The 26663-nt window shown below is 35.0% G+C and overlaps 1 long non-coding RNA gene across 1 annotated transcript; it reads left to right on the top strand.

The window, feature by feature from the left end:
- Positions 1–26663, top strand: LOC105482725 (uncharacterized). The gene is made up of 3 exons (XR_987811.3): positions 1–101; positions 23990–24095; positions 26490–26663. It is a non-coding gene; the product is annotated as an uncharacterized lncRNA (long non-coding RNA).

Here is a 26663-nt window from a genome sequence, read left to right as displayed (position 1 = left end):
GAGGATGCAGCAAGAAGATATCATCTTTAAAGCAGAGCAAGCCCTCATTAGACACCCAATCTGCCAGTGCCCTAATTTTTTATTTCCCAGCCTCCAGAACAGTGATCAATACATTTTTGTTGTTTATAAATCACCTAGGCTAAATTATTTTGTTATAGTAGCCTGAAAGAACTAAGACTTTCCTAAAAATGTATTTATTAATTTGTGTTTTACTTGGTCTTTAAAACCGCATCCTGCCTTTGTTTATTCCTATTTAATAATTCCAGTATCTGATGTCCTTGGTGGACTCTAAACCTGTTGTTTCATACTCAAGGTGGCATGCAGCTGTGTGTTCTTGGTGCTCATCGGTGCTGAGTTCATCTTGATGTCTTAATATGTAGGAATTGTATAGGCCTAAATCGGAGCTGCTGTCCCAGAGAGGATCTATCATCCACTTTTACCGCAGGATGATCAAGCAAAGACCACAGAATGCAAAAATGTCGGACTACCCATTTTAATTCATTCACATTTTGGATATTTTCACAACAGTTGAATTTACTCTGATTCTTTTAAGTGAAAATAAAATCTCTGGAGGAAGTCCAAAAATTTCTGGGAAATACTTGAAAAGATGTTGGTTGCCACGGAAAAGACATGAATATAGAACATCAACTGAAATATGTTATAATCCAAATGTTTTAGTGACTTTTAAGAATTGGTTCTTGTGGAAACTAGTCAGCATTGTGGGAAAAAAATGCTCCATATTGAAATGGTTTGCTTGATCTTTGGAGTAATGTTTTCTAAATTTTATGTTGATAATGCTAATTTGCTGATATTTTCTGTCATTTCAAACTGCTTTTTGAAAAAGTGAGATTGATATAATACAAAGATGTTGCAAGTCTTTAAGAAATTGGAGCTCAGAATTAAAACTGCTCACAATAAAAGACTAATAATGATCCAGAGGTTCATGGAAATAAAAAGCCAAAGGAAGGTTGTAAACATGTATTTTTCTCTCAGAACATCTGTGACTCTTGTGACTTTTAGTGTTATAAGTATATTTTGGGGGACTTACTTTGGCTTTGGAAGATCTTTTGCTGTTCAGAGGGCTGATGTACAGGTGACACTGAAAAGGAGATCATTGGGAAGTTCACAGCCAGGTCCTCGTACTTAAGCATAAAGTTAAAAAGAAGAAACTATAATTTGGTGACACTGCTAAGTGTGACAATATAGAGCCTAATGCTTGGCAATTGTTGGATAGAAAGAAATACGAGTCAATAACCTCTGTTTTAGAGCTAGGTAGAAGAAATACGCTGAATTGAAAATCTTAGCCTAAATTCACAACCTTTGGGGAGAAAGTTAATTTTTTATTCGGTAGCCACAATGGTTTAAATATTCTCTTCTCTTGTGTCATTCTGTTTATCTCCAACAGATTATGGTTTGTGATATTGTGCATCCTAGCCCCAGGTTTTTTCTCTAATACCATCCTTCACTGAAAGGAGCCAGGGCTCCTTGTAGAAAAGGTTATTCCATGTTTGGGACAGGAGTTTTCAAGATGAATATTTACTTGTGATAGATAGAAGTCATGCCTATTAATCACATACACACAAACTAGGAAGGGGTTCAAACCATCTAGTAAGTAAAGGAAAGTGAAAAACTTACGTTTGTTTAAGTGATAGAATACCTTCCTATGATTGAGTGGTTTGAGTTAATGTTGATATCCATCTGACGTTTAAAAGATATTTCCCTTGTTGAATCGACCCTCTAAAAACATAAAATTGAGGGTTAGTGGGAGGAGAAGACCTCAAAGAGGTATGAAATTCAGGTCTAAGTGTGGTTCCCCCAGCTAAATTGTGTGAACCTTTGCTTCATACAATTTAGCAGAAAACATTCAGGAATGTTTTGGAGTTGTATTGAACTAGTGACTTGTGCTTGGAGCTCAGGCAGGCCTGTTAGAGCCCCTTACTTCCCAGAGGATTTTGGACTATTGGGAAAACTCTATCCCCCTCTGGGCACATCCTTTGCTATTTCTGGCTTTATGGATTATTTGTCTATGTAGTTTTCTGCATCTTTTATTAAAGGAGATTCTCTGCATTCTCTGTGCATCCTGACGTCTCCCTATCAATCGTATCTTTGAATCATTGTGGCAGGCACCACACTAGATTCCCAAGTGGACTGAACATCAAAAGATCAAGTTCAGTGGCTCAGTTTTAAGGTCAAAAGCAAAAAATAATGTCATGGAAACATACTTTGCATGTTACATTTAGGTACTAAGTCTACCGAGCTGAAACTGTATAAAGATCAAAGCAAGTAAATTAAAATAATCTTACATAGAAAATAATTCATTTTAATCAAAATGTTGTTTGGGATTGTTTGCTAATTAGTTGTGTCATGTGAAGTGATACATATCCTTAGAAGTTGAATAAGGAGAGTCGTAGTTATTGAGAAAAATAAAAGACATACTTCGGGACATGTAATAATGAAGAAGGTTGAATAGAATTTACTGAAAAGAAACACTATAAAATTAATTGACTAAACCAATAAATAATATTTTATGAATGTGAATACGAATTCACTGAAACACATTGTATATACCTGAAGCTGAAGAAGGGAGGTAAGGAGAAAAAAACAAAACAGAAAACAAAACAAAACAAAACGAGCGATTGAAGAAGGGGATGAAGTTTGTTTAGCTGAGAGCAAAATGAATTATTTGCCTGAGTACCAAAGAAGAGGAATGTAGTATTATAGAAGCTGCAATGCATTCTCCTCAGGGGAAAGTGTGATGTTAAAAGGCTTTACCATCACACTAGAGCAGATAATTAGGCAATTACAACTATTAAATTTGACAGAGCATTAGTTTAAATGCATTACACACTAGAATTCTGAAAGAAGTAACAAATAGTACAATTTTTAGTTAATACTTTTCATAAGTCATTAAGGACAACATGTCACCAGAAGGCCGAAGGGTGTATTCCCATATTTTGGAAAAGAGCTGGTGCATGTAGGCACATGTGTGCATACACACTCACACACACAAAAGGTTCTGGAAAAAAACTCTCACGAAAGCCTGAAAATTCGGAAGTTCTTTTCCTCTTTTACATGCAATTATTGCAGTGGAATTACAGATACTAACCCACCAATCATCAAAAGACCTTTCAAAAGTAGACAGCAAGTATAATTTCAGAGCCTTCTACTTTGATTTATAGGTATTAAAACAGAAACCAAAAGAAGTCACCTTGAAGGCTGGTGGAAAAACCAAGCCTAAGATTTAAGTAATTGACAATTATCAAACATTTGGTAATGCATGATTTAGTAATACCAGAGTCAACTTACAACACTGTCCTCATCACCTTGCTATAAAAATCTTTCAATGGATTACTGCTGCATTTTTAAAAAGTATGATATATTGCTACACTGAATAATAATTTAATATAATAATCACATACTGTTTATCACTTACCTTCCAAATTCCATGCTTTACAGGTCTCATTAGACCCCGCAAGTATACATATGAATTGGTATAAAGAACTTTTAAAACAATAGTCGTGTCTGTGTGCATTGCATCAGAAGTCCCCAACACTTTGGTTCTAAAGATTAGCCACTAGTCGGTGGTATCATTTGCAGCCCTGTCATTATCAACTACTCTTCGGTCAGTGACAGAAAATGGTGGTCATAGTGGATCTTAGCATAATGACTAGACCTATTAAAGATCTTCACTTTTATTGAAGTGCACGGAGGCAGGCTCTTAGGCTGGGTTGAACGTCCAATGGGATAGGGTCCTAGCTTGTTCATCTTTGTGATCTCTTGTAGTATTAATGTACATACTCCGTGTTAGTTCATTGTTTGTTGAAGGAATGAATGAATGCAGGATATTTTCAATATGCTTTTTCTGATGTTCTCCATGGATGTTTTTGGGTGTCACGTTATGTATTCCGTATCGATTTCTATCACAGTATTTGCAATCCTGCTTTGCAATTTCCTAGTTATACAAGTCTGCTGTTCCCATGGTCTGGTAACTCTAGTTCTCATGTAGACATGTGCTTTGCTAATAACTGTATATTTAGTGCCTAGCACATAGTAGATACACAGTAAATATTTGCTGAATGAAATGCATGTGTTTCATCCTCATATCTATCTGTAAATATATACCTCTCTGTGAACAGTAACAATAATGAATCTATCCATATGTTTAACAAATGCTAGTATTATTTTAGAAATATGCTATTCCATGGTTAACCGTCAATGGAGGCCTCTCAACAATGTTAGTGATTTTATTCTATTTCTCAAATCTGCTACCACATTTTTTTCTCAGTGCCTCTGTAATTTTTAATGTCAATATGAGGTTATGTGCTCATAAGGAATTCAGTGTGACTTTCCAGAAAAAGCACTGTGGATTTGTATTTAGGAAACCAGTATTCTTGTGTTGGGCTTGCTTTGAAAAAAGAAATTAACCTCTCTGAGATGAACATCATCATTTAAAAGAATCCAACTCTGCTAAATTTAAATAACAACTATTCTAGAAAAAACAAATTGAATAAATATTTTTGGACTACTATATAATAACAGTTTACTGACTAAAAGATAACATTCAAAGAGAGACAGCCTTTGCTGGGGTCCAAATATTCTTTAGGGCAGTGCTATCCAGTAGAACTTCCTGCAGTGAGGGAAATGCTATGTAATCTGCACTGTCCAATACAATAGACAGTAACAGATGTGACTACAGAATGTTTGAAAGGTATATTAGTCCTTTCTCACACTGCTAAAGGTGTATTAGTCCATTCTCACACTGCTATAAAGATACTACCCGAGGCTGGATAATTTACAAAGGAAACAGGTTGAATTGACTCACAGTTTAGCTGACTGGGGAGGCCTCAGGAAACTTATAATCATGGCAGAAGGAAAAGGGAAGCAAGGTACCTTCACCACAAGGCGGGAGGAAGGAGAAGTGCCGAACAAAGGGGGAAGAACCCCTTATAAAACCATCAGATCTCGTAAGAACTCACTCACTATCATAAGAACAGCATGGGGGAAAGCACCCCCATAATTAAGTGACCCCCACCTGGTCTCTCCCTTGACACATGGGGATTCTGGGGATTGTGAGGATGACAACTTAAGATGAGATTTGGGTGGGGTCACAAAGCCTAACTGTATCAAAAGGTGACTAGTACAAATGAGGAATTTACTTTTTAATTTAATTTTAATCAATTTTAATTAATAGCTACATTTGGCTAGTAGATACTGTATTAGAAAGTGCAGGTATAGTGAGACATATACAATAATAAATAACTGAACTTGTAATAAGTTTGAAAACAGAGATGCGATAGGGGACAAAAGTTAAATTTTAAAAGCAGTACATAGTATATATTAAAATTAATTGAGTACTCAAGCTCCTGTTTGAGAGTCTTATCTTTTTAGTAGTGTAGAAATGACCTTAAGTAAAGGATTTTTCCAGAACACCTAAATCTGCTTATAACACAGATTTTACCTAAGGATTAGAAAATATGGAGGAACAGGACAAACACAATTGTAATGTTTTATGTAGTTGGTTTATTGGATTCTAAAGGACTATTATGATCCTACAATAATGCAAGCGAGTAGAGGGATAAAAAAATCCTAAAGGTTAGAATCAGAAGCAAGGTACAACATAGATGCTGGCTTAAGAAAATGACAGGAGAAATGATTGTGCAAGTATACTAATGCATTGTAATTCTCAATATAAAATAATTTGGCAAAAAGAGAGTAACAAAGTTCATGTTTAGAAATATTTTATAAAGAAAGAGGAGATGGCGAGTCAGAGCAAAGATTCAAATCAATCAAAGTTATTTTGGCCACCATAATGAAGGTGAAGCCCTGTTTGGTTAGTGTGCTATATACACTTCAGGTGACCACATTATTCTTTGGAAGGACATCACTAAAATTGAAGAGGTAGAATGGAGGGCAACAAAACAGGCTTAATATGTGAGAGGTCAGAGTATTATACATGAAGAATGATTATCCAGCTCTATCAAATGTGGCTTCAAAAAAGATGACTAAGAAGAGAACTGCAAGAGGTTTATTAGGAACAGCAAGGAAAGGTTGGATTCATGACAGCCTGAAAATGAAAGGGGAAAAATGCAACTTAGGAAACACCGCCTCATTGTCAATCAAATGGAAAAGCTTCCCAAAGGAGGTTGTTGGAGTACCATTACTAAAGGTAGTAAAAGTTGATTAATTTAAAAATTTAATCTTCCCGTTGATAAAACTTTATAAAGGAATCTAGAACGATAATGTCGATAATGGCAAAGTGAGTAACTAGGTTATGGGATATACAATATATTTAAAAGAACTATAGGTTTAGTTTAGCTTTGTCCTAAGCATTTGAAAGGCAAAGAGAGGAAATACAACATAGAAAGGACATTGATATTGGAACCGGAAAGATTTATATTTGAATTCTCATTCTGCCACCCCTAAAATAACACTCACAACTTGAGTCAAATTGCTTTACCTCCCTGAATCTCAGCCTTTAAAGATGAAACCAGTTCAGGAGACCTACTTCAGGAGAACTATTTCGACATTTAATGAAATAATATATGGAAACTACCTAGCACTGTTTCTGGGCATTCCTTTGTTTCTTATAAGTGTGAGCCTCAATTCAGTTGACTGTAATTTACACATACACGCCAACCTGAACAATTCCTTCCGATGTTCATTGAGCACAACCCTGTAAGAAGCATTCTCCTAGGTACCAGCTGTCTAAATATAGGAAGGAGACTGCATTCTTTGCCCTCAAGGAATCATAGTCTAATCAGGGAAACAGACTTATAAACAGTGATTGCAAAAGTCAAACCATGAGAAGAGTTCTAAGCAGCCATGGACAAGTGCTTTGGGAAAAGAGAAAGACAAGATTAGGTGGGAACAAGCAGGATAACATGTACTAAATAAAATTGGATAAACTATTTTATTTCGGTATTAGTGGGTCCCTCTCACTTCATTAGTTTTAAGAGTTTATTTATTTACTTCTTTCACACATATTTAATTAGCACCTACTACAATCCAGTCTCTGGAACACGAAGATAAAAGAGAGAGAATGGTACTTGCCCTCACTAAGTTTATAACCTGCTCTAAAACAAATTGGAGAGCTGTGCCAGCCCTTATTTCAAGGTTGTCCATATAGGACGTGTGGAACCCAGGGAAAATGTCATGTCATGGCCCCCATGTCTTACAATATTAGGTTAAAAGGAGCCTCAGGCTAGGCACAGTGGATCATGCCTGTAATCCCACTGGTTCAGGAGGCTGAGGCAGGAAGATTGCTTGAGGCCAGTAGTTTGAGACCAACCTGGGCTACATAGCAAGACCCCATCTATTAAAAAAAAAAGTATCCTCAAGTGCAAATCTGAAAGCTTCCATGAAAGGCAATTTACAGACTGACGGTGCATACATGAAAACAGGGAGGGTCAGTCCTTTGTTGCCTCCCTAGTCTAGTCTTTGATACCTCAATACTAAATAAATATTTGTTTCATAAATTAATAAATACCTGAAAATATATAAATTAGAAGGTTTATATTTTCATCCTGAATTGTGCATTTCTAGTAATTTCTATTGTAATAATTGTTCTTTTTGTGGAGGCTGTCATTTCAGTTGCCCTCTTCAGAGATCTAGTATTTATGAGGAAATTCAGAGTCCTATTACTGTAAAAAGTAACTAAACATTGAGTTTACACTATATTTTCCCTTTATCCATATACCCTCTGACCTCTTTCACAACCTGACTGAAACATTTATGTCAAAAATTGATATTTAATGAGCGTGAAGAAAATGTTTTTCTTTTTCTTTTTTTTTTTTTAACTACCTTGCCATTTCAGATTCAAATGCCCTTCTTTGTCTTCTTGCCCAGAAAGCCATAAAAAGCAGGTAGTGCTAACAGCCATTAGAATTACCTAGCAGAGTGAAGGCCACGTAAATACTCAGCAACATTTATTCGAAGATGGCTGCATTTAATAAACCACCCAAATCTAAGTTGAATTATCTATGGACCAAAACTGTAAAATATTCTAATAAATTGCCGGTGCTTAAAAATATATTTATAACAGTTAAGAAGAATCCTAGTGCACTGAAAAAAATGATCAAGGGGATTGATGTTATATTTGAAGAGATTCAGAGATCAAATACAGTTTTCCTAACCCTCAGGTACACTTGAGATTCTGAGTGTGTTAATTAAAAATTATACGTTGCATGTTTTTTAATTGTTAATTGATTTATTGAGTAGCCTCTGTAATCTAGATTAATTTTCCTCTTGTTTCTTGCAGATATCTGTAACCATTTTAATGAGTCAACACATGTTCCTAAAATTTTCCCCAGCACACGGCTGTAACACTTATACTTTGCTCTATTCCTCTCTTTCTCTAGCACTTTTTAATTAATTTGAATATTAACGAGCTAATGCCTGTATTTTTGGTCTCCTTAGATAAAGAAAATAGGATTTGAACTCAATGTTGGCTTACCTATCTTTGGATTGTCTAGTAAGAAAGCAATACAAAATTGTGAACACTTTGTGACTTGTTTGATATCATTTGCTCATTATTTCTGAAAAGACAATCACAGATAATACTATGGGATACAATGAAGGACTAGATGAGTTTAATACTAGGTTTTAAATAATGTCTTTTTCTTCTAACCATGATTAGTTGCAAGGTCATCAGAAACTCTCTCAAATAAGGAAACTTCAGAAATAGTTTAAGATCCCAAATTTGAACTGTGCTTAAATAGTGAATTGTTCAGAATCGGTTTGAGTTACAATAAATACTTGGGGTTTGAGAGACCCAGGTCCCAGTCTCTTTCTTGTTTTTGCTGACAGACTATCTCTCTGGGTGAGTCATTTAACTCTTTGATTCTTTTCTTGTCTGAGTGTCACAGGGTGAATGATCTGCCTTGTTTCTTGTTAAAAGGAATAAATAAACTTTGCTGGGTTTTTCAAAGGATAATTAAATCCAATTATTGAATTCCATTGAAAACAAATGCAGTAAGACAAAAGAGGAAAGCTTTGTCATTATGACAGCTGGAAAATACAAAACATCAAAATATTGTTTGTGCTGCCTGCAGTGTCAAATATTGTAACTGATTTTCTTTCATTCATTCAATGGATGCTTTTGCAGACACTGGGTAGACAAAACTCATTTTAATTTTCTAAAAATAAGTGATTTTGTATGCATTAAAAATCACTAGGAGATCATAAGTGCAGTGTTCACTTTTGAGCTCTTTTATCTGCAATGGTGATATGTTTGCATGAACCAAAGAACTATCTACAGTCTGAACTGATTCCTATTGTGATTGAAAAGTTTCTGAGACAGCTGGTCATGATTATTAAAGGCATAATACGTGACTGAAGAACAGGAAGAACAGACGTCTTACTCATTTGAAGTTAACTGGTCTGTTTAGGACTCAACCTTTGACCTTATCCTTGTGAGTACTCAGAACTAGTCAAATTAACTGGTCCCATTTTCTTATTCTCATAGCCACCAGGGAATAGTCTTAGAGAAAGGATAGAACGTAACAGGTGTTATGATCCCTACTTAGAGGCCATTGATAGTCTCAAGTCCACTTTTCCTAAGTCGCAAGAACATAAAACCTAGTGAAATATTTTAGTATTGGGATATCAGTTGTCTTTTATGATGGTTTTGGCCGAATAAGAATATTGTCTTTTAAACTTTCTATGGCTAAATTTTAAATGACCATAATTTGACTTGTCTCCTATAATTTAGATGTCATTCTGGTAGATAGCTAACATTAAAACGGCAAAAGCCCTTAATATACCTATGGGGAAATGAAGTTTCTTCTCCATCCCAAGACAGCAATAAAATGCAAATGGAAAGTGCTTGCATCCTAATTCTGAATTGGAGTAAGAGGTGATAAGAAAACTTACTTGATAAGGTCCAACCACACAAGGATGATTTTCTGATATTAGATTTATTAGGGAGTTGCTGCCTAAGAGTGAAATTATGAAAGAAGAAATTAAATACCATTTTATATTTCCCTGGCAGCTAAAGTGGTTTAGAATTGTTCGTGCCTCTATCCCTAAGATGATAATCCAGTTACAATAGTATGCCTGCCTTATATATCATTTGATTTATAAAGATCAGGCTGACAAAGAGATGTTATGACAGAGAGTACTTTAAAAAAAGTGTGTCTTCACCGTGGAAGCCCTTCTCAAGTATAAGCAACAAGGTCAGATTAGGATAAAAGACTAAGAATTTTAATTAGATCCCATTTGTCAATTTTGGCTTTTGCTGCCATTGCTTTTGGTGTTTTAGACATGAAGTCTTTGCCCATGCCTATGTCCTAAATGGTACTACCTAGGTTTTCCTCTAGGGTTTTTATGGTATTAGGTCTAACATTTAAGTCTCTAATCCACCTTGAATTAATTTTCGTATAAGGAGTAAGGAAAGGATCCAGTTTCAGCTTTCTACTTATGGCTAGCCAATTTTCCCAGCACCATTTATTAAATTGACAAATGGGATCTAATTAAACTAAAGAGCTTCTTCACAGCAAAAGAAACTACCATCAGAGTGAACAGGCAACCTACAGAATGGGAGAAAATTTTTGCAATCTACTCATCTGACAAAGGGCTAATATCCAGAACCTACAAAGAACTCAAACAAATTTACAAGAAAAAAACAAACAGCCCCATCAAAAAGTGGGCAAAGGATATGAACAGACATTTCTCAAAAGAAGACATTCATACAGCCAACAGACACATGAAAAAATGCTCATCATCACTGGCCATCAGAGAAATGCAAATCAAAACCACAATGAGATACCATCTCACACCAGTTAGAATGGCAATCATTAAAAAGTCAGGAAACAACAGGTGCTGGAGAGGATGTGGAGAAATAGGAACACTTTTACACTGTTGGTGGGACTGTAAACTAGTTCAACCATTATGGAAAACAGTATGGCGATTCCTCAAGGATCTAGAACTAGATGTACCATATGACCCAGCCATCCCATTACTGGGTATATGCCCAAAGGATTATAAATCATGCTGCTATAAAGACACATGCACACGTATGTTTATTGCGGCACTATTCACAATAGCAAAGACTTGGAATCAACCCAAATGTCCATCAGTGACAGACTGGATTAAGAAAATGTGGCACATATACACCATGGAATACTATGCAGCCATCAAAAAGGATGAGTTTGTGTCCTTTGTAGGGACATGGATGCAGCTGGAAACCATCATTCTTAGCAAACTATCACAAGAACAGAAAACCAAACACCGCATGTTCTCACTCATAGGTGGGAACTGAACAATGAGATCACTTGGACTCGGGAAGGGGAACATCACACACCGGGGCCTATCATGGGGAGGGGGGAGGGGGGAGGGGGGAGGGGGGAGGGATTGCATTGGGAGTTATACTTGATGTAAATGACGAGTTGATGGGTGCTGACGAGTTGATGGGTGCAGCACAGTAACATGGCACAAGTATACATATGTAACAAACCTGCACGTTATGCACATGTACCCTAGAACTTAAAGTATAATAATAATAATAATAAAAGGCTATATAAAAAAAAAAAGACTAAGAATTTTGACGATGCTGGTGTCTTTCATATGAGGGTCTCCTTCCTTGATCTGTGACAAGAAAGAAAAGATACTTCATCTACTGTGTGAAGTGCGATCCTAGAATGTATTCCAAGATGGATGCATTCTCCTGCTCTATTTCTGAGTATTCTTGAGTAAAATGTATGCAACCGTATTACTTATAGCAACTATTCAACTTTAATGGGAAAATAACAGTAATCAATATTGAGTATCAATTCTGGTTGACATTGATCCTAACCATATGTCTTATTTTGGTTAAAAGCTAGCAGTTAATATGAAAGTCATTGTATGTTTTTCTATTTACATGTGAATACAAATACGTGTATTTCATTTTGAAAATGTTTTTTACCTAGGCTTTCAGTGCATTGAAGTTTCTTAGGATCCTATAGTTACTTCAAAGTAATATTAATCCCAGTCATTTCCCTTTACCTAAACTAACTGGGGAGGTTTGTGCTCATTGATGTCTTTATCTCACTTACATAGTTAGACCTACTTAAATTCTAATCAATTGCCTTAACTGTCTCAGATTTCAGAGTTTAAGAGAAGAATCTTCATGGCTGGTTTGCATGAAAAACTATCACTTTATCGTATATATTTTCATTAAAAATAAGGTCGCTAATATAATAATAGACATTATTTGGTAAAATAGGTAAAATAAAGTAAATAATTTTAAACCTAACTACTGATTAAAATGTCATTCTTCATTTAATGTGTTACATGACCCTATATACTTTAAGCATTTATATTTCTGCACTCTTTTGAATAAAGATACTTTGGAAGTTTTGAAAAAATAAGAAAATGAAATAAAAGCGATTGAACTTACTACTTATATGAGTCATTGGGGGAAATCAATGACCAAAAGTTAGACAAAAAAGAATTCAAGCTCTAGCTCTCCTACCTCCTAAATGTGTGACCTCAAATGAATTACTTCACTTCTGTAAATTTGGGATAATATAATCTCCCTAATAAGTTTGCTGTCAGAATTAAATACAATCATATATAAATAAAATAAAATCATATAAAGGAATATCTCTCACTTTCATCATCATCATCATCATCATCATCATCATCATCATCACTCCTGTCAAATTTCATGTAGGTTCCCTTTCATTTAAATGTGTTCTTAATATAATACCCCTTGTATAAAAATGCAATATATACCCCTTGTATAAAAATGCAATATAAAAATGCAATATTAGAAATGTAGAATGAATGTAGGAAAATGACAAAAAACTTGGAAGCCCTTTTTAAAAACGTGGTTCCACTCAAAGATTTTTCAAGGATAGAGATTCTGCTTAGCATTGTAACCCATGTAGAGCTACAAACTCTCACTCTCTCTCTCTCTCTCTCTCTCTCTCTCTCTCTCGTGTGTGTGTGTGTGTGTGTGTGTGTGTATGCGTATGTGAAGTAAGAGGAGGAAGAAGGAAAAGAGATTGGAGAATAGGAAATGATCTCTCTCACCCAGTCTACCTCACCTTTTTTCTCCCGTGAGGAAATTAGGCCAAGCAGAGAAAAACAAGCTTAGATAAAAGCCAAAAGGCCAGTGTGTTACTAATTGGGTAAATAAACAGTATGTTTTAAACCTTGTTAATTTGATATCAGGATCATTCAGAATAGCATGAAATTTGAAGTAACTGCTATCCTTCAGCCCTATTAGATAAGATTTCTTCCATTAAAATCAGTCATTTAATCTAAAGTACAAAAATATGTATAATTTGAGGTGGAAATTGGTTCCCAAGGGTACTTTGAGTTGCTAAATTAGTTAGATAACTTGAAGTGAATGTCACTAAGCAGCCACGAATTAGCCGTAGTGAAGGAATGATCTGTGAACCACTCTGATTACTTGTCAAAAGCAGAAGAGAGAGAGTGACTTAGACTATAAAGGAAGTAACCTTTGTAGATGACTTTGTCATATTGACAAGCAATCTGAACAATTTATTGTGTTTCTTTGAAGGTTCATACATACTTAGCTCTCATGCAGGTTTAATGAGATACAAACATTTGATACTCAAACTCCTTTGACTCAACATTGCCCTTCTATTCTAATTAATTAGGTTTTATGGTATTTTTATTTGTTTTCTAGTCTCCTTTTTGGCCTTAATTAAAAGAGACAGTTTGATAAAATGGCTGTTTTCTTTGTGCACGCACATTCCCTGATGTTTGCAAGTTTAACGTGAGCTTCCAGATAAGAGCGTGGCACATTGGGTTGGAACATGCATTAGGTTCCAGATATCAAAGTTAGCTTTAGTTTGACTTTGTGAGATTCTAAAAGCAGCTGTGCTTTGTTGCACTTGCTTAGATCCCAATAGTGATTTAGTTCTGAGGATTATATATTTGTCTCTTATGTGTCAAAAGTCTTATCCCTTGTGACTTTACAACTCTGTTTTTGTATTTAATGTAAAAGCATGATAGCTTTGCATTGATGATTGTCAGCAGTTGCTATTTATCATCTGTCAAAAGTTTTCCTCGTGGGAAGGCAGAAAATCAAATGGATTATGACTGTTTTTTTAGTTGCTTCAAGGAATCTTACATGACACAAGGCAAGAAAAAAAAAGAAATTGTAAAATGATTCCTTGACAAGTAACTTAACATTCAGATAAATCTGTGATTTTATGCACATAGCAGCACTGTCATTCACCCTGACAAAATAGCACATTTTAAAATGTTATGTCAATTTGCTTATTTGACCTCTAGGTTGCTTTACCACCTGGCCTGGTGGTTACATAGTTTTGCAGTTACTTATGTTTCTCGTGAAACCATAAACTGAGTGGTTTGATGGCACATGACAAATGTGAAAGAAATACAGCTAATGGATTTTTATCCTCTTAGACTTCCATCTGATTGCTGAGATTATTATTAAATTCTGGTGACCTGTCGAAATCAGGGAAGCCAACTCATTGAAGAGATCAGTGTAATTTTCGTGAATAATTTTTATTGACCTGAAATATAGGCATACATACTATGTTACATTTGCTGATAAAAAAATGATAATGTGTGTAAGAGGAATCAACCACATAGACATTTTGGAATAAGAAACATGCACACCTTATAGAACTATATGAAAATGAAAATAAGAATTATGTATTAGGACTACTCATCTTTACCAATAGACCTGGAATTAATAGGATTACAGGTTACCTTGAAATGTCTCTTGTCAACTAGATTTTATTTTAGAGAGGAACACAGAAATACGGTCTAGTCCAGAGTTCCTCCAAATTAACACAGTCACATTTGCTATGGGAGGCTGTCTTGTGCATTGTAAGATGCTCAGCAACAGCACTGTCCTTTATTTAGGTCCTTACCTAGATGCCAGTGGCACCACCAAATTGTGACAACCAAAAATATCTCTAATGATTGCCATATACATACTAGGGGCAAAACTTCTCTGGTTGAGAACCATTGTTCTGGAGGCAGGAAGGTAGGAGTTTATTCATTTCTTTGAGACAAAGTTTTGAATGTATTTTTCTTGTCTTGGAATTATAACCAGTACTCTAAACAGAAAAAATGGCCAAGTACTTCCTGTTTTAAGTTCAAGAAGTCACCATGAGTTGGGGCAAACTGCTTGCCTGGAAATCAGTTTAAAACTAGTCCCATTACAAACTCATTTGCATGCTATACCCCTAACCCCAACAGCCTATGATCAATAGGTTAATACAAAAAGAAAACCAATAGCAGAGATACATTTTATTTATTTTTTCTTCCTTTCTTTCTCTGTCTTTTTTTAGGAGCTCAATGTTGATGGTAAAATGCTAGACTCTCTCTTTTCCTGGCAGAGAAAAGATTACTTAATCTTCCCCTACGATGAAGGAAAGTTTTCCAAGAGAATCATTTCTAAATACAGTGTGCGACTGCAATTAGTGGAGACTAACATTCTGTTCCTCAACTCTATATTTCTTGGGTTGTGAAGCCCTTAATCTCACCCTCTTGGAGTGGAATATATTGCCATGTCTGGTGTCTGGTAAAGCATTCTGGAAACATAGATGTGATAGCACATTGTCCTTTTCAGTTCCATTTTTTATTATAAAGTAGGGAAAAAAAGCTATACTTGTTAAGCATTCTCTAAGATTTGGTGGCACTTTTGAATATCAAAACTGTCTAATTCTGGTCTAAGGATATCAATAGTTGGAAAATCAAGTGTCCTTACAGATATCACAATGTTGTGTGTCTTGAAAAAGGTTGAGGTCATCCCTGCCCCAGCTTGTTGTTCTACAGCTTCTGTGACTGTGAGTGTTGTTCCATTCTGTATGAACACCTGCTATTATGGATTCCAAGGAGACATGGAAGTTGTGGAACAATAAGGTGGGGCATAGCCTGGATAGCTGCTTGCCAAATGATGGAAAACTCATCTTGATAAAATGCTTAGAAGCCTAGAACTTAATGATAGAGGGAACCGTGGTAAGACCATCACATATGGAACCTCACGTGGATGCAGAATGAACCAGAGTGAATCCAGGCACACCACTCCACCACCATATGTGACCTGGCAGGCAAGGAGACCTCTTCTCCTGTCACTGCTTCCTTTCCCCAACATTGAAGCAGAAAGCTCCTAGAAAGTTTAATTCTGCAGGAACCTATTAATTATGCTCAAATTGTTTTCCCAACTGATGAGAATCCTGTCAGGAAAGTCGCTTTCGCAATTGTCTATAGTTGAGCTTTCTATCAGAAACATGTTATGTTGACAAATCTGAGGTCTGCAAAACTGTCTCTCTCTTTTGTTACTTTCATGACCATATGATTTGTGCTCAGCAGTTATGTCTGTTAGTCTTATGAATTCAGGCATGACTGGATATTCAACTTTGGGCACAGAGAACTTTTCTGGAACCAGCCATTGGCTGATCCTTTCAGTATGATAACTTTTTTTCTTTATCTCTTTGACTCTTTTTTTTAATATTAATTTTCCTAAGGGAAAAAAGAAAACCTCTTTCTTTTCAAGCTGTATCTCCTCTTTACAGAGGATGCATACGTCATCTGTATACTGTCCATATACTTCCCCCATATCTCCTTAATCTGCCATTTCCAAACTTCTGTCTCTCTCTCTTTATACTGATTTTGCATTACAAAAACCCTGGGAACCATCTGGTAAGAGCAGAAAATCCTCTTTAGAAGAGGGCAACGGACTAAAAGTGCAGAGGTCAAAACACTCATTAGCATATAAAGAAAGAAGAACTATTTGGAGTAATACATTGATAATTTTCCACCACATCTTTTCCGGTGGGAATTTGTGGCCCCTGAAAAGAGAGAAACAGCATTTGAATGTTCTGCCCAGACATGCTCTCTATTTGTAGTCCATTACTCATTTCCGCCTTTTTCTATGTGGAATGTGCACGTTACGTCTCATATCTTTTTGCAGTCATCCCTGGTTCAGGTCATGATAATACCTGACTTTCACAACTTTGAGAGTAGGTAATTAGTGCCCCAAATATTCCCCTCCAACAATAATGGCTAATATTTCTTGAATACCTACTATGTGTAGATATTTAGAATTTGTGTGTATATGTGCGAACCTTTAAATGTAACATGCATGTAGACAAATGGGTGAAACAATGGTACAGCTTGATGAATCTTCACAAAATAAATCCACCTATGTTAACAACCTGTTTTATCATGTTCCTCTCCTAACACTAACACACAATTACTATTCTCATCCCCAAATGTAGTCTTTACCCTGATTTCTAATACCATATATTAATTCCGCTTCTTTTAGATCTTTATATGAATCCAATCATACTGTATGTACTCTTTTGTGTCTGGCTTTCTTAACTCAACATTATTATTGTGAGATTATTTATGTTGTATGTTTATGCATTCTCATTACTGTAAAGTTTATTTATTACTTCTATTTCTGCTATTATGACTATTAATGTAGGACCATTTTTGTACATGATTTTTGGTGAAATATTTGTTTTATCTATACCTAGGAGATAAATTGCTGAATTGTAAGGATATACTACCAGTTTTCCAAAATGATTCTACAATTTATACTCCTAATTGCAATATATGAGAATTTAGTTGTTCCACATCTGTATCAACACTTGATATTATGTCTTTTTTAATACTGGCCTTTCTGGTGGGATTTTTTTTTAATCTAGTTGTGAAATTAATTAGCATACACTTTACGACTACTGTTGTAGAGTGCCCTTTTATGTTTTTTGTGACTACCAATATTCTCTTTCGTGTCAATCAAGACTTTTGTTCACCGGTTTACTAAGATATCAGCATTTTTCATATTGATTTAAATAATTATTTTCGGGGGTGATGGATATATGTGAATACTTTGTCAAACATATATTTTAAATATCTATTTATACTTTGTTCGTGCTTTTCTTTTTTTATTGTATTGTTTAATTAAAGAATAAGTTCTTGATTTAAATATAGTCAAATTTAACACCTTCCTCCTTCCTCTATTAATGGTCATTGCGTTTATGTCCTTGCCTACCTCAAGACCAAGAGTAAATCTTTCATATTTTCTTCCAGAAGGATTCTTGTTTTCCCTTTCATTTTTAATCTTTAATTTCACGATCCATATGGAATTGGGTTTTTGCATAGTAGGAGGGGTAGGTTGACATTTGTTTTGATACATAGATCTAATCAAGCCGGTACAATTTATTGCAAAGATTCAGTCTCCACTGCACTGTGCTATCACATTTGTAAAATAAGTAAGTGGCAGTCCTATGCATAGTCTCTTTCTGGATTTTCTCCTTCTCCACCAGTCCATTTGCCTATTCTTATTACAGTTTCTTAATTACTATTGCTTAATAACGCATCTTGATATCTGGTATGTGTGTTCGTTTTTCTTCGAACGTCTCCAGTTTTGCTTTTTTATGCTTGTCTTTCATTTTTTTTGACCTTTACATTTCCATGTAAATTTTTTAAAAGGTTCCTTAACACTTCTTCCCCATTCTTTAAAACACATTTTCAAAAAAAAGTCAAGATCTTTATTGAAATTGCAATGCATGCATTAATCATTTAAAAAAATTGATTTTTTAATTTAAATATTTGGCCTTCCAATCCATCAACATAATACATTTTTCTATTTCTTTAAGTTTTATTTAGTTTCTCTCATTAACATCATCAGTGCTTAAGTAAAGTTTACTAAAATGTCCCACTATTATCTGGACTTTCATATTTCTCCTTTTATTTTGGAAAATTAGTAGGGTATGTTATTAAGAGTGTACAAAGTTTTCATATTTATGTATTCCTGGTAGATAAATTTTTTTATCATTATGAAATATCCCTCCTGAATGCTAATGATGCTTTTTGCTTTGAAGTGTAACTTTGACAGATATGAATAAAATGGCACCAGATTACATTTGCTAGTGGTTACATGGTGAATCCTCTTCTGTTCTTTTACTTTTACATTTCCTGAGTTGTGTCTTTGTAAGGACTGCAGAAGTTTGTTTTGTCTTTGATTTTAGTCTTGTTTGAGTAGGTCTTTTTGTTGCAATTTTAGTCCATTCGATATTGTTGATATAATTGAATTTATAACTACTTCTTGTCTATTTGTTTTCTGTTTGTCTCCTCTGTTATACATTCCTTTTTATCATATATCTTGCATTTAAAGAAAATTAGTCAGGTATATATCCTTTAAAATTTTTTATCCCTAGATTGTTAACCTAGAGATTACATCTTCTGTAATTTATTAGAATCTAATATAAACATACTTATAGCTTTTCCCACACAATGCTAAAACCTTCAAATAATTTAACTCTATTTGTCTATTTCCTCTTATTGTGTTATTATTGTCATACATTTTAATTCTAAAAACTATTAAACTCAACAGAGCATTATTATTGTTTTGTGCAGTGTATATATATTTTTGGTATGTATCAGATACTTACTATTCCTTTTGTTCTTTTTCTGCTGTTCTTTTCTGTGTTACTGTCTAGGGTCATCTTTTTTCTGCTTGAGGAATTACTGTGGGTCTGCTAAAAGAAATCCATCAGTACTTTTCTTTTTTGTCTGAAGATGCATTTTCTCTTACCCTCTGAAGGATATTTTTATTAGGCATAGAATTTTACACTGGCACTTATTTTCTGTCAGGACTTTAAAGGTCTTTTTCCTATTGTTTCTTTACTTTCATTATTTCGGCTGGGAAGTTAGCTGTCAGTTTCATAATTGTTTTTCATAATTGCTTTTTAAAATGGCTAGTTTTTCTTGTTATTTAATTGTTTTTCCTTTTTAATTGTTTTACTGTAACATCCTTAGGTCATGGTTTTACATGTATTTACCTTACTTAGAGTCCATAGACTCTCTGTGGCTTGAGGTTTTTCTTCAATTTGGGATAAAACTCAGTCATTATCTTTTCAAGTATTACATCTGCCCCATATTGTCTTCTCCTTCCTAATATCCTAATTATGCATTAGACCAATTCACCAGCTTTCATATATCTGAGGAACTTGTTTCTGTATTTTCAATCTTATTTCCTCTATACATCAGTCTAGATATTTCATACTAATACATCTTCCAGTTCAATGACCTCCTTCATATCCAATGTGCTGTTAAACCCGTTTATTATGTTCTTATTTTAAGATGCTATATTTTCCAGTTCTAGAATTTATGTGGTAAAATGCTTCATCTGGTCATCTGTCTTCTTGAATATGTTAATTATACATTTTCTAAATTTTACATATATTATCTCTAATTCCATATTACCTGTGAGTTCCTTTCTGTTGCCTGTTTTGTAATTCTTGGTCCTGCCTATGGGAGTGTGCTCATTTTTAACTGAATATCAGACATTTTGTATGAAAAATGATCTATCTATCATCTATCCATCTATCTATCTATCTATCTATCTATCTATCTATCTATCTATCTAACGATCTATCTCAGAGACTGTTCACCTGTTTTCTGGCAGATCTCCATCATTCAATTAGAGTCTGAGCTGGTGGGGAATTGGGTTGAACTCTTCGTAAAGTTCAGTCCTTTCCTAAAGCGCAGTCCTCCAGTATTTCCAACTGACACTCTGAGGTATTTACTGGAGTCCTTCCTCTTATGGTCCTGAATGATAACTTTTGTTTTTCTAGTGTTGCAAGAGAGTCAAAAGCTCTGCTCAGTTATGCACTGACTTATCTTTGTTTTCTCATATTCTTTCCTGTTAATTTAAAAATTGAGAATCAGAACATTGATTATCAGAGGCTGGGAAAGGTAGTGGATATAGAGGATGAAGAGGAGATGCTTAATGGCTACAAATATATAGTTAGGTGGAGGAAATAAGATCTAGTGTTCAGTAGCACAATAGAGTGACTAGACTTAACAATAATGTATTGCATATTTCAAAATAACTAGAGGAGTGGGATTGAGGTGTTCCTAACACAAAGAAATAATAAATGTTTAAGGTGACGAGTAGCCCAATTACCTTGAATCAATGATTACACATTGTATGCTTGTATCAAAGTATCACACATACCCCATAAATATATACAACTATTATGTATCCATAATTCTTTTAAAAAGCTGTGTTCTTAACATACACACACAAATTGGTAGATAAATCAGGGAGAAAACTGATTTGGACTGTTAGTTTCATTCTTTTCCTCCTTCTCTTTTCTTTAGGCTCTGAAACCCTCAACTTTTATAATGCTTTTAAGTTGGGGATTATTAACCATTGTGACATGAACATCTTTGTTAATCTGATAAGTTCTCAGGGCAGCTTCTCAGAATAATAAGTATACCAAATAAAGTGATGTGGTTCCAAAAAGGAATTAATCATGTTGAAATGCTATATCAAAATACATGTATATTTTAAAATTTGGGGTTATAATATATGTGCTTTCTTATTTTGTATTAGTAAAATCTAGCAGCAGATTTAACAACTATCATAATTTTGAGGTAGCTTGTATTAGAGGGTTCTCTAGAGAAACAGAACCAATAGGATAGGATGCGTGTGTGTGTGTGTGTGTGAGAGAGAGAGAGAGCGAGAGAGAGAGAAGAGAGAAGAGAGAAGAGAGAGGAGATAGAGTTCTATTAAGAGACTAGTTAATGTGACTATGGAAACTGGCAGTTTCAAAGTCTGCAGGATAGGCCAATGGGCTGGAGAACCAAGGAAGATCTGATGTTGTAGTTCAAAACCAAACCCCATCTGCTGACAGAATTCTGTCTTTGTTCTTCTAAGACCTTCAACTGATTGGATGAGTCTTACCCGTATTATGAAGGCCAATTTGTTTTACTCAAAGTCCTCTGATTTAAATGTTAATTTCATTAAAAAAAAAAAAAAACAGCCTCGGCAAGGTGCGGTGGCTCACGCCTGTAATCCCAACCCTCTGGGAGGCCAAGGGGGTTGGATCACTAGGTCAAGAGATCAAGACCATCCCGGCCAACATGGTGAAACCCTGTCTCTAGTTAAAATACAAAAATTAGCTAGGCATGGTGACACATGCTATAGTCACAGCTGCTTGGGAAACTGAGGCAGGGGAATCTCTTGAACCCAGGAGGCAGAAGTTGCAGTGAGCCGAGATCACACCTTTGCACTCCAGCCTAGTGACAGAGCGAGACTCTGTCTCAAAAAGACAAAAAACAAAACAAAACAAAATAAAAACAGCCTCACAGAATCGTTCAGAATGTTTAACCAAATTTCTGGGCCCCATGGCTCAACCAAGTTGATATATAAAATTAATCATTACACAGGATTAAGCATATATCATATTTTAAGATACTCACAATAAGCATAATATGAAGTAAAAGCATCTGTAGTTTTACTGTTACAATCACACATACTACTAACATTAGTGCAGTTTGGGTTTATATTTATAATTGAAGAAAATAACAAATGCTAGTTTGATATCAATGAAAAGAAACAGCAAAATTATTTTTTCCCATTCAAGTTCACAAACTCCATAAATTCTGTCCACGGACCCCTATTAAGAAAACTTGCCATTTTTTCACTCCACTTTTTTGATTCTATAATAGTTTTTTTTTTTTTAAATCATTGACATGCTACAAGCTATTCTATCATAGGCAAAATGAAAGTCTTATTAGACATTTTTATATAAATTAACTACTTTAATCCTCACAATAAAATTCCACGGGGTCAGTTATTATTTTTAGTTTACATATTAGGAAACTGAGGTATTCAGAGAATAACCTATCAGACTGTCACAGCTAGGAATTTTCAGAAGTAGGATTTAAACTGAAGTTGGCCCTGGAGCTTGTTGGTTTTTTACTCTAGAAAAAGCTAACAACATTAGCATATCTGTGGGGAATCCAGTTTGAATGAGGCAGAGATTTCGAACTAAACACCAGAAGTATTAGCAAGAAGTTAACCCCCTCTATTCATTTCAACATAACCTTAACTAAAAAAAAATTAAAAGTCAGAAAAGCATAAGTTGACTGCCAGTTAATATTGGAAAAACTTTATTTTTAGTTTGCCATATCCTAAAAAGTGGGTCTCAGACTTCCTTTGTTAATTAAATAATAAAAGCACCTTGTAATTTCTTTTTTTTCTTTTTTTTTTTTTGAGACAGAGTCTCTCCCTGTCACCCAGGCTGGAGTGCAATGGCGCTATCTCAGCTCACTGCAACCTCTGCCTCCCGGGTTCAAACAATTCTCCTGCCTCAGCCTCCTGAGTAGCTGAGATTATAAGCACCCACCACTATGCCCAGCTAATTTTTGTATTTTTAGTAGAGACAGAGTTTCACCATGTTGGCCAGGCTGATCTTGAACGCCTGATTTCGTGATCCACCAGCCTCTGCCTCCCAAAGTGCTGGGATTACAGGCATGAGCCACTACACCTGGCCAACACCTGGTAATTTTATTTATTGTTGAAAGCTGCAGTTCTGCAACAGGGCATTCTCCCATAATTTGCAACTTTGACTTTACTATAGTTCCTATAACATTTCTGATTTTATAATGTTATTTCAAGATGCAACATGGAGATGGATGGATTACTGTCCCTCTTTAGCTTTGTTACAATAGTCTTATAGTTATGGTGAGCCTTGTGCTTGATTTAGGCTTAGAATAATAATAGGAATTAAGGATATAGTATACAACTATATCTCAAGTGCAAAATCCAAAATGACAATCCATCATCCCCAACGTAATCCTGGTAAAGACAAGATCCATTTGGTCCACTATTAAAGTGGATTCTTGTACAAAAAGTAGATAACTTAAAAGTGGCTCTAGTTTTTTTCTTGCATTTTCTTCCTTTTTTAAAAGTAATTTTTGTCACATATATTTGAGGATTATATATTAATAACATGATGTTCTTTATAAATTTATCAATATTTTCTATACTTCTATTACATTTTAAACACCTTAAATATAATTATATATAATGTATATATACATATTTATTTAATTGCATGTGAAATATTAATGTTAATTTGTTAATATTAATTCAAGGTATAGACTGGACTGAGTTCCTTTCTGGAGGTTCTGTGGGAGGATTCTCTCCTTGTTCATGCAGGTGGTTAGCAGAATCCAGTTTTGTTTTTCCTAATAGGACTGGGATCCTGTTTTCTTTCTGACTATCTGAGGGCTGTTACTGGCTTCTAAAGGCCATCTGCAATCCTTGGCTCATGGTCCAGTTCCTTCAGTGGAGCCAGTAGGTAAGTACTTCTCAAACTTCCAATTGCTCTTTCTTCTTTTCTCTCATCTCTCTGATCCACTCTCCCTATCTGACCACTAGACATACACCAGTGCTCCCTCAGTAAAGATGTGTGATTCCCCCTTCACAGTACTTAATACACTGACTTTTGTGCTCATTATGTGTAGCCACTATTGGACTGTGCCTAACAGAGTGCCTAGCACATAGTTGGCACTTTGTAAATATTTGGGAAATAAATGGATGTCCAGGGCATATCAAATACCATGTGGGTTATTAAGTATCAACTTTGGGAATTCTTATCCCATTACCTGGGCTAAAATATAATATCTAGAGAACAAAAAAATGCAACAAAGAACAAAATATAAAACTACATGGCATACGCAAAAGTTCCTAGAATGGAGAGTTGTCACAAAACATATTGATGGATGAATATAGGTGTTTGTGTATGTATACTCTCCATGTTCCAAATGTAGTTCAGAAGGCTTAGGGGGCACAGGAAAGACAATATAACGTTATCTTAAAACACAAGAAAACAATGGAGAAATATAAAAGAATAAGGGCGTTTCATAATGCCAAAAAGTCTTAGTAGCTGTGAGACGTTTCTTGGAGGACATCAGAGTGGATTTGAGCTTTTAAGAAGTGATTTAAATATTGAGAACGAAAATCAGGAGGAAGAGGAGGGACTCAAAAAGCTAGGGCACTATTTTAAGAAAAGAGAATGGAATTAATGTGTTTGACATATGGTCAGGGGAAGTTTGAATTACTTGTGGAGTTCTCTTTGGATAAAGGAGAATAAAATTATGAAAACAAAATTAGGAGAGACTTTTTCAGACACCTGGCCAAGCAAAAAGACATCAAGTTTAAACTTGACTAGCTTCTAAGTTCACCCGCCTGTGCATGTGGTAAAGTGTCCCATCCAGATGAGAATCAGGATTTTTTTACAGGAATGAGGAAAAGTGAGGCTTGAGAGAAGAGGTGAAATGAAAAAGACTTTAAAATCCCAGAAAATTTGTCTTCTATATGTGCTGAAAAACTACTGGATGTTTTCCCGTAACGGCATGAAATCTTCAAAAGATCCAGTTAGAGACAGCGTGAGTTTAGTAAAGAATAGAGGCAGGAAAACCCATTGGATGGATATATGTGTAATTCATGAGGTAATTTTAACAGACTTCATGCAATGTGCCATATGAGCAATTGTGTTCTTTATGAAAATTACACCTTTTCCACCAGTGCTAAAGATGACAAAATAGAGCATTGCTTCTGAAGAAAGAAATTACATGAAAGGAGGAAGATTATTTCTATTAAAATCATTTTATTTAATGAGTCTTTCAGCACAATAATTAATGAATTGGGGCTTTTTTAGTTCATGGTCTCATAATTATAAGTTTGACATAGCAGTATTCATTTGAGATTTTTTGAAACCAAATATTAAAGTTATTAAGAATTTTTCTTTTGTTTTGATTTTGATTGACATGTATGTGTTGAAAGATGTTGGACCCAAATCCCTTACAACATTCCCCTCTGTGTTCAGAACTGCCACAGACTTCACTGAGAGCTTCATGCAGAAATAGAGTCCTTGAATAGATCTTTAAATGGAAATTTAGGCATGTTATCCTGCTTCTTCATTTGACAAATAAAGCTGAAATTCAATTTTTTGATATCTCAGGAAAATACGATGCTTTCTAACAGAATGTCAAGATATTTTCTTGAATAGATAAGGTCAAGCTAAAAAATATGTGAGAAAAGGAGCTTTCTGATGATTCTTATAAAGTCTGGTAGAGCTTTTCTTCTTAAAAAAATTAGTGTGCATTATTAGACATATCTATTATGTCAGACTTTTGGGACAGAACTGAGAAAAGAGCGAAGTGTGAAATTAAAAAGGAAAACTGGAGAGATATCCTGTAAAATGCACACACCGACAACAATCAGTAGATGCTAAAACTATTGAAGAAAAAGTTGCAGAGAACAGAATATTCACTGGTGAATAGACATCATCTTGACATTATTTGCTGACTGCAGTGGGACGAATAGGTATTATGGACAATCTAGATTGAAATTTTGTTTGAGAAAAACATGCAACCATTAACAAAAATATTTGGGAAGGGAGACACCTGGAGGAATTTTAATATGAATTTGTTGCCAGGAATAAAACATAATGGTATACATGTGTCAAATTACAGTTTGGGTCACTTGCTTGCCACTATGATGTATGTTAGAGGCGTGTGGGTGTGCCTGCTGTTTGAGTGTGTAATAGGGAGAGGTAGGGACTGATAGAATCTTTCTAATGGACTCCTTTAGGATCATGTGCCTTGAGAGAGAGGGTAACAGATAAAAGAGAGATGGGATGTTGAGTATGTAAAATAACATATTTATATACCATTCCCTCATGTTATAGGTTCCATTTTCTGGAGTTTGTTCTACAGTTTCTCCCATCACTCTGCTTCTCAACTTCTTCTTTCTGGAGATGCCAGAAGAAAACTCAAAACATCTCTTATATGCAGAATAATAATAAACTTTCAGATCATGCTAATTTCATTTTTCACAACCAAAAAGGATTTTCAAGTTATTT

The sequence above is a fragment of the Macaca nemestrina genome, chromosome 1, assembly GCF_043159975.1.
Source record: "Macaca nemestrina isolate mMacNem1 chromosome 1, mMacNem.hap1, whole genome shotgun sequence".
Lineage (NCBI taxonomy): Eukaryota > Metazoa > Chordata > Mammalia > Primates > Cercopithecidae > Macaca > Macaca nemestrina.
Note: the sequence above shows the minus strand (reverse complement) of the source record. Positions and strands in the feature narration are given on the sequence as shown.